We start from the raw sequence: 16,934 nt of genomic DNA on the forward strand, positions 1-16,934 counted from the left end.
GTGCATGACTTGAAGTGACGGCCACAGGGCTCCGGCATTTTCCACCGAAGCCGCACCGGTCTCGGGGGGATCCCAGAACCCAGTGCGTGACGTCGCTTCTAGGCATAGGAAATACCTGCGTGGTAGACAGATTGCTCTCAGGAGAGGAAGGACGCAGGGCTCGGAGCAAGTTTCAGAGGTGGGTGTTGACACCCAGATGTGAGCTGAGACAGATGACAGGACACACTTAGTCCCTTGACAAGCAGCACCCTCGAGAGCTTTAGTACTCACAGGACGGAGGCAGGCGCGGCAGCTCGCAGTGTTTCTGCGCGCACAGAGCCGGCTCGCATATGATAAACACCACAATCTCTCTGGAGGGTCGGAAGCAGGTGGTAGGTCTTTGTGAAAACAAGGGAAAGGGGCGTGAGAGCTTTGGGGAGCGGGCCGCGGAGCGCTGGGCTCAGCAGGGTGCTGCTCGCCTGAACCCAGATGCCAGCTCTTTGCTGATCGGGAGAAAATGCCGGAGTTCGCATGAAGGGTTGTTTGCCTCCAACACGCTGAGGAAGCAGGAACTCACACGTGGACTTGCTGCTGTAATGTAGGCCCTCACTTTGCACTTCCAGCACCTTCTGAAAAGCCAGGAGAAGAGCAGGCAGAATGAGGTCATCAGCTGGGAAATGGGTTGGAACCCCAGGGGGGCCCGTACCTGTGACCCATGGGGCTGCTGGGATGCGGTACAGACTATGACGCGCCAGCCGGGCGGGCGGCTGTTTGCCGGGCGCGTGTGTGGAGGGTCCGTGGGTTTGCTCCCCAGACGAGGGCTTGCTTCTCTCTGTGTTGAGTATATACAACGGGGCCATTCAAGGGACTGCACATGCCGTTTAAGAGACACGGCGTTTGGCTCACGTCCCAAACAGGAAGCCCAACTCATTCTAGCCTCCAGTCACCTGCAAGCCCAGGCCCTCTGCTGTGAGCAGAGCACGCCCCCAGTGCCCAGTGTCCGCGGGCTCCCCGCACGCGCTCATTATCTGGTGCACTTTGTGCTCCTATTAATGGTCTGTAGTTTGTTCCAAAGAAATCCCAGCAGCTCTAGCAGAGGTTCCACCCACTCGCTGGCGCCTGAAACTGTGCTCGGGTCACGCTGACACTGTTAAGCGGCGGCTGACAGGCTGCGTCTGCACTGCTGGGCCTCGGCAGCACCAAGGAGACAGTGCTCGCACTTTGTCCGGGCGAAGCCTGGCCCAGAGACTGTCTCCACTCGGCTGGTCCAGGTTTCCTTCCAAGGCCTGGCCCGGTGGCTTGGTTGGTTGGAACGTCGTCCCACACACCAAAAGGCTGTGGGTTCAATTCCCAGTCAGGGCAACACCTAGGTGTGGGTTCCATCCTTAGTCAGGGCACATGTGGAGGCAACCGATTCATGTTTCTCTCTCACATCAATGTTTCTTTCTCTCTCCTTCCCCTTTCCTCTCTCTAAAATCAATAAACATCCTCCTGTGAGGATTAATAATAATCTGTATATAAAAAGCCTAAGCAACAGTCTGACCATCCAACCAGTAGCTATGATGCGCACTGACCACCAGGGGGCAGACGCTCAATGCAGGAGCTGCTGAGCTGTAGTGACTTGGCAGCTGGGGTTCTTGGGTGATGCACCCAGAACCAGAGAGGAGGGAGCTTCATTCTGGGGTGCATCACCCGAGAACAACCCTCTCACAATCTGCTACTCCTCTGGCGATGTTGGAGAGCCGGTTTCTGCCCCATCCTGCAGGCCATTTATTTCACGGAAAATAAATGCCCCCCCCCCAAAAAAATTACAGCTTCCCAACTTCATGGCCCCCATCTCTCACTGGGATTTAAATTTAAATGTTTCTATTATACTCCCCGGAGTATGGTTTCTGCAGAGTTCATCTCCCATTTCTGGAGAAAGCAGTCGGACTTGGTAATGAAAGGAGAGTGGAGAATAGAATGATAGAGACTTTCACAAACACCTTTCCCCCATTCGGGGGGGATGACAGTTTTGTTTACTTGGTTCAGGTGAAATTCTAGGCACATTGCAAGCATTTTAGAAGAATGAGAAATTGATTTTCTCCCTGTACAGCACGGAGCCCACACACACTCACAGTGTTTATATCATCTTTACCGTGATGTGCAGAGAGCCTGCGCTGTCTATGAACGTCCCAGGGCCAGGCAGCCACGTCTCCAGGCCAAGCCCAGGGAGATGGCCCCGTCGAGCCGGCTGTTGGGGGAGGACTGCTCGCACATGGGCTCTCAACAAGGGTCTCAAACTCAAATGTGTAGACGAGTAAAACACAGCGAACTGCAGAGCAGACAAACTCCCTTCTCCCCTCCCTGGGCTCTAGCCAGTTCTGAGCACACGGGAAGGCGCCCCAGTGCCGACAAATGTTAATTTTCCATGAAAAACCAGGAATCCAGACCTCTAATGTGAAACGTCCCAAGTCTTAAATACGGGCAGGTCAATTAAAAAGCAAAGCCACCAACAGGACACGTAGGCTGAGGACCCCGGCCTGCGCCCCTGCTCAGTCCCCAGAGTCAGGTTGGGCCCAAATATTGCCTCAAACTTCACCTGTGACAGGTGGCTAGGCCGGGCGCCTGCTGTGGACGTCGCGGCTTCATTCCCACCCATTTCCCTGTGTTTATTAACACTTCTGCTCACCCCGTGTGCCGCCGTGTCTCCTGACCTGTTGTTATCAGCAGCCCGTTCTGACAGGTCATCTCTGTCCTGCTCACATTATTATTGCACTTACTCCCCCCTGTTTCGCTATATTTTATGCATATACTAAGCTTCCAATGCATTCACACCAAGCAATTTATATAATAGAGTGATTGCTTACTGCCCTTTGCACAATTGCATTTCAAATGTCGCCTTCTTTTATTTACTGGTCCAGTCTGCACTCGCTACTTGATGCTAACATTACTTGACTTACCATTCAATCAATAATTCTGAACTCTCCCACAAATGCCCTTAATTTCCTGGCTTTAATTCCAAGAGTCATCGGTATTAACTCCCCAATCTAGTGAGGTTACTGCTTCACGCCTTCTGGCGGTTGGTTGAGAGGGACCCGTACGAAATGCAGAAGATAATTTAAGCTGGTGTTTTTCCGAGGTCTGTGGCTTCTCTCTCTCTGCTTTTCACTTCTAACCCTTCCATGTGAGCTATTTAATTTATGCGCCCGAAAGTAACCTCCTTTCAAATTCACCTGGGTCGTCATTAAAAAACCACCAAGTCCCATATGTACCTAAATGTGTGATAAGCACCCCACTCTGAGATGTGGGGATTCAGGAAACATCTCCTATGAATTTCCCACGAAGATACATGCTAGGTAGGGCTGGGAACAGAAGAGTGCCGGTGGCAATTGCTTTTTCTAGCAATTTATTTTACATAAAAGCTGCGCTCTCCAAGCTGGGTATTAACGGTGGAACATTGGAAATGGACACGAGCGGGGTTTGCGCTGGACTGTGAGGTTCCTGGAGTCGGGAGAAGCTGGCTCGCTGGAAATCGAGGATTTTACTAAAACGCACGGGCCCGTATCCTCATCCTGCTCAGAGGCTTTCTAATGAGGTCGGTGCTGCAGACACGGGTTTTGAAAACATGCTGAAGGATGGCATGCCAGTCCTGTTAAATCGTAGTTCTGTATCTATTTTTTCACCTTTTCTCCCAAATGTAGCAAGATAAATAGCCCGAGCACCGGATGCCAGGTAGTCTTGTTAAAATGGGTTACTTGCTCCTGAATTAAGTCCCCAAAATGAGACTGAGTCAGCACTGTGTCCTGAGACCACACCCATGTCCGGGCGTCCAGGGGCCGGCAAACTGCTGGCCTCCATCACCTGGCCATTGCTGTCCATCAGTGTCCCGGTCGGTGCGGTCCTCGCTGTCAGAGCTGCTGCAAGACCTAAGTAGACGGAACGAGTGATTGAACACTCCAGGCTGTGGCTGGCGCCCACTTTGCACAGTAAACCGCGCTTCCCCTGCCTGTGTCAGGGTCTGGGGGCGGGAGACAACAAGTGCAGCCTGCCTCTGTCTGCGAGTCCGTCATGCTCGTTGTTAAGCACATCTTGCTGCTGCAAAGGCTGAGGCGAGAACATCTGGCTTCGTCTGTAGTCTTTAGGCAACACCATGCAGTCAGCAAGTCTTCACTAGACCATGTGCTTCTCTGAGAGGAGGGAGGACAGGGCAGCTTTGGGGAACGCCCTGAAGCCCCTTCCTGTATTTCTGATGGGTGTTCCAAAGGCATACCTGTCATGCCTGCTCGCACGTGAGGCAGTGTCTCCCCTGACGCCGCTGCCTTGCCCAAGCACAGGCTTTCCGTCGCCGGCAGAGATGCCGGGGGCACTTCAGAGGGCATTGCTCCTGACGGCTTCATACGTCTTCTGTGCGCTGCCACAGTGTCCGCCACCTCTTCCCAACGGGTATAGGCAGCTCTGCCAGCATGCGGGTCACACCATTACCCGGAGGCTGGCCGATGTGCACAGTCTGGGCGATCCCAGGTAAGGAGCATTCGAGGGCCGCGTGCGGGGGAGCCCCACGCCGATGGCTGCACTCACTTTCACCGAATCTTTGGGAGAATTTAATTCCCAGTGAAGAGAACACGTTGTTTCTCTCCGTGCTGTGATTTTGAGACGCTCACTCGTCCTTCCCTGGGCAGCGCGTTCCTGGAGTTCAGGGTCAGTTCTGTTCCCAAGGAACACCAGCAGCACGAGCAGCAGCAACGTGTGAGGATCATGCAGCATCGCTGGCATCATCTGTGTGAGGGCGCCAGTGAGCGTCCCTGTCTCCATGCACAGGAGCAGAGGCCCGCTGAGTGCTGGGCGGTGCGTTCACATGGCGCCACGCAGCGCGGGAAGGATGTGTCCGTCCGCGCAGGGACACCGGCGTGTCAGGGCATGTTGTGAGTGCAGAGGGCGGGTGCAGGGTGCCCTGCCCTGTGGAACCCTAATTTTGTTACAAAGGCAACAGGAAGACTACATTTACTGTGTGTGTCTGTGTGCATGTTTGTATGTGTGTCTCTGCAGGTATGTGTGTCCATGTGTGTGTACACGTGTCTCTCTGTGTGTGCATACACACATCCTAGAAGACTACACGTGCATCCATTCTCTGCTGTTATCTCTGTAGACCAGCGATTTTCAACCGGTGTGCTGCAAGAATTCTTAACACATGTGTACCTGCCCACTGAGTCGGGGCCCTGACCTCTGTTCTCTTAGATTGTCAGATAAAAAAGTGACAAGAGCCAACACAACAGTAGCCATCCAGTGTGAATGAATCAACATGATACCTTTTTTCTTTGTCAGACTGGCAAAAAATCTGGTATGTTTTTTAAAAATATATTTTTATTGATTGCAGAGAGGAAGGGAGAGGAAGAGATAGAAACATCAATGATGGGAGGGAATCATTAACCGTCTACCTCCAGCAGGCCCCACACTGGGGATCAAGCCCACAACCCAGGCATGAGCCCTGACAGGGAATTGAACCATGACCTCCTGGTTCATAGGTCTACGCTCAACCGCTGAGCCACATGGCCGGCTGATGTGTTGTTTGGTGTGCGGCAGGATTTTAGTGATTCATTTATGTGCCAGGAGATGGAAAAGGCTGGCCATCGCTGCTGCAGACAGTCCTGGGCACTATTTATTCCCGCAGCACCTGCCTCCCACCGCGGACATACAGAACTTTGTAATTTGCAGCCTCCTGTGAGTGATGGTGGGTCAGCTGACAGGAAATCCCCAATCCAGTCCTGCCATGGGCCATGCCCCACCTGGCTCCCAGCAGAGCCGCTATGGGCTCTTTCTATCAGGAAGTCATGGTTTTTGGCTGGAGTCCCTTGGGGAACCACGCCCTTACACCCGGGACCCCTCTCTGCAGGTGCAGACACCAGCTCCAACAGCCGGGGCAGGGTCCTTAAAGTAACAGGAATTCAGAACCCTTAACAATGCCATCATAGCAACCACTCTCGTTTAGTCACTGTCCTTTCCCCGCTACTCTCCAAGCATCACCTCAATGAATCTTCGAAACAGCAGCTGGAGGAAGACGCAGTGAGCACCGGGAATGTTTGAAGGACAGTACACGCCCGGCAACAGGACCTCGCTGTGAAGGGAGCGGGCTGGCTTGCAGGTGACTAGACGGCCCAGCCCATGTGTGACATCCCCAGTGTTTTGTCTGCCTCCGCGGGAATCAGCTCCCGCAGAAGGAAACCCCACTCGCTGCAGGAACCTGTGAAAGGGCCTGAAACTGCGAAAGCCACGCCCCTGAGGCTGCGCTGGATCTCTGAGCCCCTGGGAACCAGCGCAGAACTTGGCTGGGATCCCAGCTTTTCTCCTGTGAGCAGCTTAGACAGGGACTGGGCCTTCGGAGCCGCTGGCCCCGGGCTCACCTTGGGGACAGGCTGGGTGGAGCCAGGAGCCCACCTGGCAGCCAGACGCACAGGCTGTTTGCCGTGGCAGACAGGGCCTCCCACGGAGGGGCCGGGCCAGGGCCCGAACAGAGGGTGTCCCTCTCCCACCCTCCTGGACAAACGCTGTGGCCCAGGGCCGTCCTGTGTCCCCCTGAGGCTGCAGCCTGGTGGCCCAGGGGAGGAGGCCCGGTGGCGAGGAGGAGAGAAGGGACAGGCTCAGAGGACTCTCTGTCCCTCCTGTGTTGTGTGGATTTGGTTATAAATGGCCTCCTTGGCCCCTGTGCCTGTTAGGAGTTAAGGGGAGTCCATGGCTGCCTGCTCACAGTAGGGCGGGCAGCTGCCAGGGAAGCCGGCGGTTTCTGGAGCCGCACCTTGAGCAGAGGCCCAGATGCCACCAGGGGAGACAGGCTGGCAGCGCGTCAGGCCTAGTGAGCTTGGGCCTGGGGCTTCCCGATTCTGGGGCTTCCCTCCCGGAAGCACCACCCAGGGCGGGTCCCTGGAGCCAGGCCTGGGCGCAGTCCCTGCTGCTGGATGGCGTCTCCGGAGCGTCTGTCATTACCATGCAGGGTGTTGAAAACCCTGCACTCGCTCCCGCCAGAGTGCGCTTTCACCAGGGTCCCTCTCCTAGATCTGCAATCATCACCCGCGGGGGCTGTCCGCTCTCTGGTTACGCTGCCTCTCGGCGGAGGTGGGACTGACAGCGCACAGGCCTGGCAGCCGGCCACGCTTCCCTTTCATTGCGGAGGAAACAACGTTTACAAGGGAGAAGGCTTCATTTCCTCCAGCTCAGTGGAGGGGAGTTTCATGCTGGACGCAGAGCCCCCCGCGAGGGCTCCGCCTTGTTCCAAAGGGTCCGAGCTGACCAGGCCTTCATTTGTCCCTGCTCTGGTCTGGCCAGGGCTGGGCCCCTGGGACAAGGCACGCACGTGCCCAGCCAGCCTGGCCTCCCCACAGACTCTAGCCCATCCGAGACCTGGATGGACGGGCCTGAACCGTGGGCCCGGGCTCAGGGTAGGAGGCGGTGACCCGGAGAGAAGTGTGCACTTAGGTGCCGTGGACGCCCTGCCCTGTGTCATGTTCAAAAGCAGTAGACAGTTCTGAGAATAAGCTGAGCTGGCTGCTGGCAGAAAAGCTGCTAATGTGGGTGCTTTCTAGCGCAGATGGGTGCGTTGGCGGCGTCCCCAGCACTGGGTACCCATGGGGCCCTATGCAGAGTCACGCACGCTCAGAGCAGGTCTGCCGGTCACATGCTTGGGACTCCTGGGGGGGGGGGGGGGTGGTGACACATGGCTGCTGGGACACCACAGTCTCAGCCTTGGTGTGGCCTTCACCTTGTGGAATGTGGAAACATAATCCTAGGGGCAGACGCTGGACCAAGGACCCTCATCGCCTCTCAGGTTCCCGTCACTGAAGGGGTGGTGTGACTGACTCAGGCCCCTGCAGGGATGGGGTGGGGGCGAGGCGGTGGCAGCAGCAGGTGGAGGGCAGACCTGTGCCCTCTGTCACAGCGCTGGGTGGACCGAGGGGCAGGGAGCTACCCTCTAGACCTGTTGTGCCCAGGCCGTGCTGGCGGCAGGCGAGGGCCCTGTGCTTGGGCCCGGGCCCCGGAGTGTCTCCTTTCCCGGCCAACACAGTGGGGGAGGCCCAAGGACCCTGTGCATCCCTGGGTCTGACAGACGCTGTGCCAGGGGCTCGGCCCAGGCTGTGGTCTGTGCAGGGGGGTCACCTGCAGTCCTCAAGGCAGGCCTTGCCTCTCTTCCGATTGCCTGCATTTCCCACTGTGACCCTTTGACGCGAGAAGCTTGAGCCCAGAGTCACCGAGGAGAGCCCATTGCTCCCCCACATCTACCATCGTCCCATGGACGCCGCCACCGTGGGTTCCGCGATGCGTTGGGAGGGACCCCCGTGCTGCAGGGAGGCAGGACCGGGCTCCACCATCCAGGCTGGGAGGGTCCTGGCCACATGGGGGCACACGGGAGGGGGCCGGCTCTCCAGGGCCCACCATCACGTAGCTCGGGGCAGACACTTTCTGCTTTTGTTCAACCAGCCAGCGCCCATGAGTGAGTGGTCAGTGAATGAGGACTGACTAACTCGGCAGGCGATGGATGTGGTGCCCCTCGGCCTGCTCGTGGGCCCTGCAGAGCACGTCGGAAGTGAGAGGGGCCTCCGCATTCGCCCAGCCAGCTCAGTGTCCTGTTGGAAGGACGGGCCGCAGGCAGTGATCTAGACCTTGGCAGGGGCTCCGACTCGGCCACGAGCAGCTCATGACTCTTCGGAAGAGCCAGTTGTTGCTTTGTCTGGCCGTGGGCTGCACCCTCCCGTGTGCCCGCGTGGTGAGTCACCAGAGAGGGCTGCTGCTGTCACTGTGTGGTTTGGGTGTGACAAAGCAGGTCCCAGGGGGCCGAGTGCACAGAGGACAGACGAGGAGGAGTCAGGCAGGTAACAGAGGGTGGGGAGCAGCTGCCACGGGTGATGATGTGCGAGGAACTCGGCCCTCCTGCCTGCCATGCCTTTTTGCTGCTGCAAAAGGGTGAGCTTACTCCACAAAGGAGGGTGGGTAACATACAGCAAATCTATTGCTTTGAGACACAACATCATTAGTGAGCTCTGGGCTGGTTAATTTTATTGTCAACTTGCTGGGCCATGGGGTGCCCAGCTACCGGTCACACATTATCCTGGGGCCTGCAGGGGGTTTCTGGATGAGACTGGCATTTAAGTTGGTGGACTGAGGAGAGCAGGTTGCCCTCCCAGCATGGGTGGGCCGTACCTGATCAGTTGAAGGCCTGAATAGAACCAAAGGCCTCCTGCCCCCTGCAAACTTGAGCCACACCACCATCGCTCTTGGGTCTCCAGCTTGCCAACTGCAGAGCTGGGACTTCTCAGCTTCCATGTGGTGAGAGCCAATTCCTAATAACCCCCTCCGGCTCCATGTACATGCTGCTGGTGTTTGGGTCTGTTTCTCCGGAGATCCATAAGAAACACAAACCCCACGGCAGGAAATCCAATGGTTCATGCAAGGCTGCACCCAGGCCAGGTCAGTGCTGACGTGTGTGTGTGTGTGTGTGTGTGTGTGTGTGTATGTGTGTGGTGCAAGGAAGGAGTTTGCAGAACCTGGGGAGCCGTGAGACAACCTTGGCCTTCGTTGGTCACGGCAGATACACCCTCGTCCTGGGCCCCCAGGTCCCTGACTGGGGATCCTGAAGCTTCCATCCCAAGCTCAGGTGTGGGAATCTGCATTGTCGGGAGCACCACCCAGGCCACGTCTCCTGTGAGGGCAGGATCTGCCAGGAACCGCAGGTCCCATCCCCTCCAGTTCGGACCTTGCCCTTCCCTGGGCTGCCTCTGCTCCCCACTTTCAAAGGCACCACCTCTTCCCGTCCCCTCAGGGGCTCCCAGGCGACTCTAAGTTCCCCTCCCGCCCAGCTTCAGGGCCTCACCAGGCAGCTCCGCCTTCGGGCCTTGCCTTTCGGACAAAGGCACCCAGGTGCTCTCTGAGGTGAGCAGAAAACAGTGATGCCTCCAAAATCGTGTTCTCTCACAGGAGTGCAAGACCCCTGACGCCGCAAAGGTGCGTGAGGGCTCTGCAAAGGAGCACATGCGGTGGGTGACTCGCCTCACTTCCGTGGGACGTTCCAAATTAATAAATACAATTTGAAAGCAGCTTTGTTAGTCCACACTGACCTCCGAATGGACAGCCCCCCGGGTTTGCTGGTACCAGTACTGGTGTAAAGGGGCGGGAGCCTGGCGGGAATGGCTCCGTTGGTGGGAGCACCGTCCAGTGCACCCAAAGGCTGCTGGTCCACTCCCACTCAGGCACATACCTGGGGTGCAAGTTCGCTGCTCGGTATGGAGGCAACACATCAATGTTTCTCTCTCACATGGACACCCCTCCCTCCCTCTCTTCCTTTCTCCCTCCTTTCCTCTCTCTAAGCATGCCCTTGGATGAGGATTAAACAAACAAAAAACAGGTGAGGATCATGGACAGCATTTGAGAAGCACACATGAAAGAATACCTCGCTTTTTATATAATGTGCTTTGGAGTTGGTTTCTAATTATAAAAAGCCACATCACTTCATAACACATTTAAACACAGGTTAGTAAGGTTTATCATTAGCACAGGGTGAGAATGTATGGGGACACCCATGCCCCGCCTGTGGAAGCAGCGTGCTCCCGAGCAGGCATGCCCGCCCCTGGTGATCAGATGTGTGGGAAGGTTAGGCTAAATCTAATTGCCCCACAAAGATCACAAAGTTAACGTCTCAGCCAAAGCCTGCCTGCACCACACATTCCGAAGCAGCGGAGTCGGAGCCGAGGACAGTGTCCTGCAATTAGAGTCGCTACCAGGCAAACCCTGGCTCCCTTTGCGGGCTGGTCTGTGTGCTCCACACTCACAGAACAAATGACGGGGTGCGGGGGGGGGGGGCGGGGGGGGCGCTCCCTTTGCTGAATAGATAGGTAACGTGTGTCAAGAGCGCAAACATTTATTTTCCCTCAGGCTTATAATTTCCCGCTGTGTCTGTGCAGAAGGGGAAACACATTTCTGTCTTTTCATAATTCATACGCCTGGTGTGCTGGTCTCGTGGTCCCCATTGTTCATCTTTTCTCTGTGAGATGGGGTTGGAGCAAAGTCCATACGCTAAAGCCACAGTTAATGCTTGCTGGACACAACTGGTATATTACATGTTTTAGAAACTAAAAAGGAAAGAAAAAGCATCACTCCTGAAATAAAGTTTTGGGCGTGAAGATAGCCGCTACATTCAATATTCAGGACCTGTTTATCTTATGATTATTAAGAAATAATAGAAATATTTGCAGCAGCAAGATATCACTAGAGCCGTCCACGAGATAAATTAGCAGCAAGGCTATCTTGCTTTTGATTTATTGCACAGAAAATATAAATGCGGTCCTATGAGTATCACTCAATGAGTGAAAAATGCAGGAATGGTGTATTGTGATTATTCTGGGCTAAAACCCCTGTCCAGTCAGTGAGCAGACTGATGGCAGGAACTTCAGCCGGTGTGACCTCCTTCTCTGGGGGGCCTGGGCGTTCCATCCCGGCTCTGTGGCAGAGGGCAGGTTGTGATTGTGAACGGCGGCACCATTTCTTGGCTGAAAGGTCTCACTGGCCTCTGACTGCTAAGCTGATGCAGGTTGTAATGACATGCTGGGCACTTGGCAGAGCTTGATAGTAGCCCCTGCCGGGTCACCTGTGGTTATGCTGTTGTTAGTTATATGGGTGTTGCTAATGCAGCTGTTACTTATGTGGATGTTAGTTATGCGGGTGTTAGTTATGTGGGTGTTCGTTATGGGGGTGTTAGTTATGTGGGTGTTAGTTATGAGGGTGTTCGTTATGTGGGTGTTCATTATGGGGGTGTTAGTTATGAGGGTGTTCGTTATGTGGGTGTTCGTTATGGGGGTGTTAGTTATGAGGGTGTTAGTTATGGGGGTGTTAGTTATGGGGGTGTTAGTTATGAGGGTGTTCGTTATGTGGGTGTTCGTTATGTGGGTGTTAGTTATGTGGGTGTTAGTTATGAGGGTGTTAGTTATGCGGGTGTTAGTTATGAGGGTGTTAGTTATGCAGGTGTTAGTTATGAGGGTGTTCGTTATGTGGGTGTTCGTTATGGGGGTGTTAGTTATGAGGGTGTTAGTTATGTGGGTGTTAGTTATGCGGGTGTTAGTTATGAGGGTGTTAGTTATGCAGGTGTTAGTTATGAGGGTGTTCGTTATGTGGGTGTTCGTTATGGGGGTGTTAGTTATGAGGGCATTAGTTATGTGGGTGTTAGTTATGAAGGTGTTAGTTATGAGGGTGTTAGTTATGCGGGTGTTAGTTATGTGGGTGTTAGTTATGTTGGTGTTAGTTATGCGGGTGTTCTTTATGCGGGTGTTAGTTATGGAGGTGTTAGTTATGAGGGTGTTAGTTATGCAGGTGTTAGTTAGGTGGGTTTTCTTTATGCGGGTGTTAGTTATGCGGGTGTTCTTTATGCGGGTGTTAGTTATGTGGGTGTGAGTTATGTGGGTGTTAGTTATGGGGGTGTTAGTTATGAGGGTGTTAGTTATGCAGGTGTTAGTTAGGTGGGTTTTCTTTATGCGGGTGTTAGTTATGCGGGTGTTAGTTATGTGGGTGTTCTTTATGCGGGTGTTAGTTATGGGGGTGTTAGTTATGCAGCTGTTAGTTATGTGGGTGTTAGTTATGGGGGTGTTAGTTATGCGGGTGTTAGTTATGAAGGTGTTAGTTATGAGGGTGTTAGTTATGCGGGTGTTAGTTATGAAGGTGTTAGTTATGAGGGTGTTAGTTATGCGGGTGTTAGTTATGAGGGTGTTCGTTATGTGGGTGTTTGTTATGCGGGTGTTAGTTATGTGGGTGTTAGTTATGGGGGTGTTAGTTTTTAGGGTGTTAGTTATGTTGGTGTTAGTTATGCAGGTGTTCTTTATGCGGGTGTTAGTTATGGGGGTGTTAGTTATGCAGGTGTTAGTTAGGTGGGTTTTCTTTATGCGGGTGTTAGTTATGCGGGTGTTAGTTATGTGGGTGTTCTTTATGCGGGTGTTAGTTATGCGGGTGTTAGTTATGCAGGTGTTAGTTAGGTGGGTTTTCTTTATGCGGGTGTTAGTTATGCGGGTGTTAGTTATGAGGGTGTTAGTTATGCGGGTGTTAGTTATGAGGGTGTTCGTTATGTGGGTGTTTGTTATGCGGGTGTTAGTTATGTGGGTGTTAGTTATGGGGGTGTTAGTTTTTAGGGTGTTAGTTATGTTGGTGTTAGTTATGCAGGTGTTCTTTATGCGGGTGTTAGTTATGGGGGTGTTAGTTATGCAGGTGTTAGTTAGGTGGGTTTTCTTTATGCAGGTGTTAGTTATGCGGGTGTTAGTTATGTGGGTGTTCTTTATGCGGGTGTTAGTTATGCGGGTGTTAGTTATGCAGGTGTTAGTTAGGTGGGTTTTCTTTATGCAGGTGTTAGTTATGCGGGTGTTAGTTATGTGGGTGTTCTTTATGCGGGTGTTAGTTATGTGGGTGTTAGTTATGGGGGTGTTAGTTATGAGGGTGTTAGTTATGAAGGTGTTAGTTATGTGGGTGTACCTTATGTGGATGTTAGGAAGATGTTAGTTATGTGGATGTTCCTTATTCGTATGTTGTGGGGTGCACACAGGTCCCCATGCTGGTCTGCTGTTCCCCTGTGTCCTATCTGATGATTGGTCACCGGGCTCTCCCTACACCGGCATCTACTCTACCGGTAAATCATAATGAAATCAGTGCATTTTACACAAGAATAAAGATTTAAAAAGCAAGAAGGAAATCAGGGCTCAGCGCTGCGTTTCAGCTGTGGGTCATGAGCTTGTGCGTGCCGCCCCGGCTATGAGGGGCGTTGTGTCCCCAGGTGCGGAGGACCCTTGTGGTTTGTCACCACACACAAGCATCACAGCCCTGTCCCTGGACATTTCCAGCATGGCTGGCATGAGGTGCCAAGGACAAATGTTTTAGAAACTGGGAACGACGGTCTGACATCAGAGCTCTGAAGTCAGGGCGGTCAGGTGCCTGTCCATGGTGCACCTGGGTGCGGGCAGGCTCGCCCATGGATGCCGTTCATGGTGCACCTGGGTGCGGGCAGGCTCGCCCGTGGATGCCGTTCATCGGTGCTGGAACCCTGCCTCTGAGAGGTCATTCCTATCCTCACCTCCATTTGCCACGTGCGGATCCCGATGACCAGAAGTGACAGCCCATGTGACTTAGTGGCTGTGTCAGAGCTGATCCCAAGTCTAGGGGATGTCCCAGGGCCTCCTGCTCCTCAGATGCCAGGGAGCCAGGTGCCAGCACGGCCCCAGGGGTGGGAGGGCAGCCGTCTGGGAGCAGTTACCTGAGGAGGAGCCGCCTGCAGACACATTTGGGGGTTGTTGGTGGCTTATTTCCTCTGCTCCCAGCCTCGCATCCTGGGCAGTGAGGGGCCTCTGGCTGCTGACACCTCACCACCAGCAAGATCATCGTCTCTGTGGGCCACGTAACACCTGCTTCTCGCCGCACAAGGGACTCAGGACACAACACAGTCTCCTGCGCCACAGAGCGGACTCCCAAGCAGCTGATCGAGGCACCAGGAATGGCACAGGCCCCGGGCGGGGTCTCTGTACGTCGCCTTTCCCCATGGAGGATGAGGTTGTTGCTGTGTTTGGGAGATGAGAGCAAGAAGACGGGTGAGCCCCAACTGGAATGCCTCTCGGTTCTCACTAACACAACGAGCTGCCCTGCATGCACACAGCCCACAGCCGCTTCGTGACCAGCCTAGACGCTGCGCTGGCCGCCTCCAGGTGGCCTGGGTCCCAGAGCGTCGTTTCTCAGCTGCCCCAGGGGACCTGATGAGAAGGGGGAGCAGTGGGCAGAGCCCAGCGGCAGAACTCCCGTCCGGTCAGACAGCGGGAGACGCCACCTCGGAAATAAGCCAGGAGACAGAAATAAGGTGCAAACCCCCTAAAGGGATAGAGAGCACTTTGACATTTAGAGCCAATCTGGTATCAGAAATAGATTTTTTTATCTCCATCTCTCACGCGCCCGTTAGACTATGGGTCACAACTCAGTAAAGCAAATGGAAGGACTGGGTGTGGGCCCTGTATTTGCACGTGATGGGGACAGCGCACCGAGGCCTTCTTCCAGGTCGGTAAATGAAAGAAGATTCTCACAAGAGGAAATGAAAGAAGTGAGAAATACAGCCTCCGCGGGGGACCAGGCGGCTGTGCGGGCGATAGCTCAGGGCGGAAAGGATGCCCGGCAGGAGACTCCGAGTCTCCCTCCCGGGTGGTGGTGTCTGCCGCCCACGCCCATATGAATAGAGCCCAGAGCCTCTGTGTCCCCGGGCCGCACGGCCTCTGCTCCAGGCTGCAAAGTAGACACCCGCGTGTAGGGCCGTCAGCAGTGCCCTCCTGGGCGGTCGGAGGGTCCAGGGCCCTGCGATGACCAGTGTCGGGGCCCAGGCTGGGGGAGGAGGGAGCTGGAGGTGGGGTGACAAGGTAGGATGCACAGGAGCGATGAGTCCACATGGGCCACAGTCAGCAGGAGGCCCCGCCCCATCCCTGCCTGTGCTGGGCTAGATACATCAGCGAGTGCTTTCTGATGAGCTTCTTATAGCCCACAGTTCCCCCTACTTTATCCCTCCGTAAACTAACCTGCCTGGTTAATTCAAAAGGGCGTGTCTCCCTCCTGCATCGCTGACCTTGGGGCTCAGTCTGAGGGCTCCGTACCGGGGTCTGGACCTCGTAGCCTCACGTGGAAAGAGGCACCTTTATAGATAAGCCCAGGGCAGGTGCTGCGGCCTCACCCACGATCAGAGGCTGAGCACAGCTGTGGTCCCCTCTCCTTTTCCTGGAACACGCACTGGTTTCTCTGCACACTGGAGCCCCGCCTCTGGCAGGATATAGACACGTGACTTGGTGATGAAGACCAACAAAGAGCAGCAGGTGTTCAAGGGGATGCCACTCAGAGAGCTTCTCTTGCCACACGTGGTCGCCTGGTCAAAGAGGCAGCATTAGGGGTGTCGGCCATTCCTCCTCACCCCTCCCTGCCGTGTGCTGTGAGCCTGCGCTGCTGCCCTGCGTCCAGCCTGGTCTTCGGAAGTGAGGGTGGCACAGTTTATCGCCGCCACACGTGTGCGTTGTTTGGTGACAGGGACGCCAGGCATTTCTCAGCAGACACATTAAGTACACGGCTGCAGTGAGTCTCAGATGAGCTCTGCTGGTTTGTTCCTTAGGCTTGAATCTCTGCCTGCTGATAGTCACATCAAATCCAACTTCTGTGCCAAAAAAATAAAAGGGACAGGCAAAGATAAACGACTTCCATATGCTAAGTACAGGTAAGGGGTGGGGCTGTTTAGGGGGATGGGGACACACATGCACACACATGCATGCACACACATGCGAGTACACACATATGCACGCATGCACGCACACCTCCATGCACACACGTGCACACATGCACACCCCCACCCTCTGGTATCCTTAGCACTCGGGCACAGGCTGGCTTGCTTCTTTCTTCCCCCACCTCCCATGCACACATTAATGATGCAGCGATGGCATGATCAGGCATGATGCTGACCTCCTGCACTAGAGGGCAACACAACCCCAGCGTAAGAGCCTCCGCTTTTTTGATGATGGGAAGCGTTTAATAAGGTGCTGCGGGGTTTTACAAGGAGCACCCACTCATGACTCAGGTGTAAGGAGGCTGGGAATGCAGCGTGGCCCCGCCTCTCACAGGGGCGAGGAGCCCTTTCCTGCCTCTCGCCGCTGCTGGCCCTGGGCACGCCCTCTTCTATCGGGGTGCCTTTGTCAGAAAGCAGAGGCTTTCCAGGGGCACAACCCACCCGTGCCTGCCGCTCCAGAATGGACTGCCCACTGAGACCAGACAGGCTGACCTACAGGGCACCAAGCCACCGCGGTCCAGCCGCGACATGGGCCAGAACTGGTACCTTCGGCCCCCGGACCAGGCTGGCTTTCTGGGCATCGCCTGGTTCTGTCACTTCCTTCTGTGCCTCCTGCCTTGGGAGGGTTGGGGAGTGGGGGCTGCAGGGCTTGAGGGGAGGC

This window comes from Myotis yumanensis, unplaced genomic scaffold (assembly GCF_028538775.1).
Source record: "Myotis yumanensis isolate MYYU_CA2020_CCGP unplaced genomic scaffold, mMyoYum1.0.hap1 SCAF_7, whole genome shotgun sequence".
Lineage (NCBI taxonomy): Eukaryota > Metazoa > Chordata > Mammalia > Chiroptera > Vespertilionidae > Myotis > Myotis yumanensis.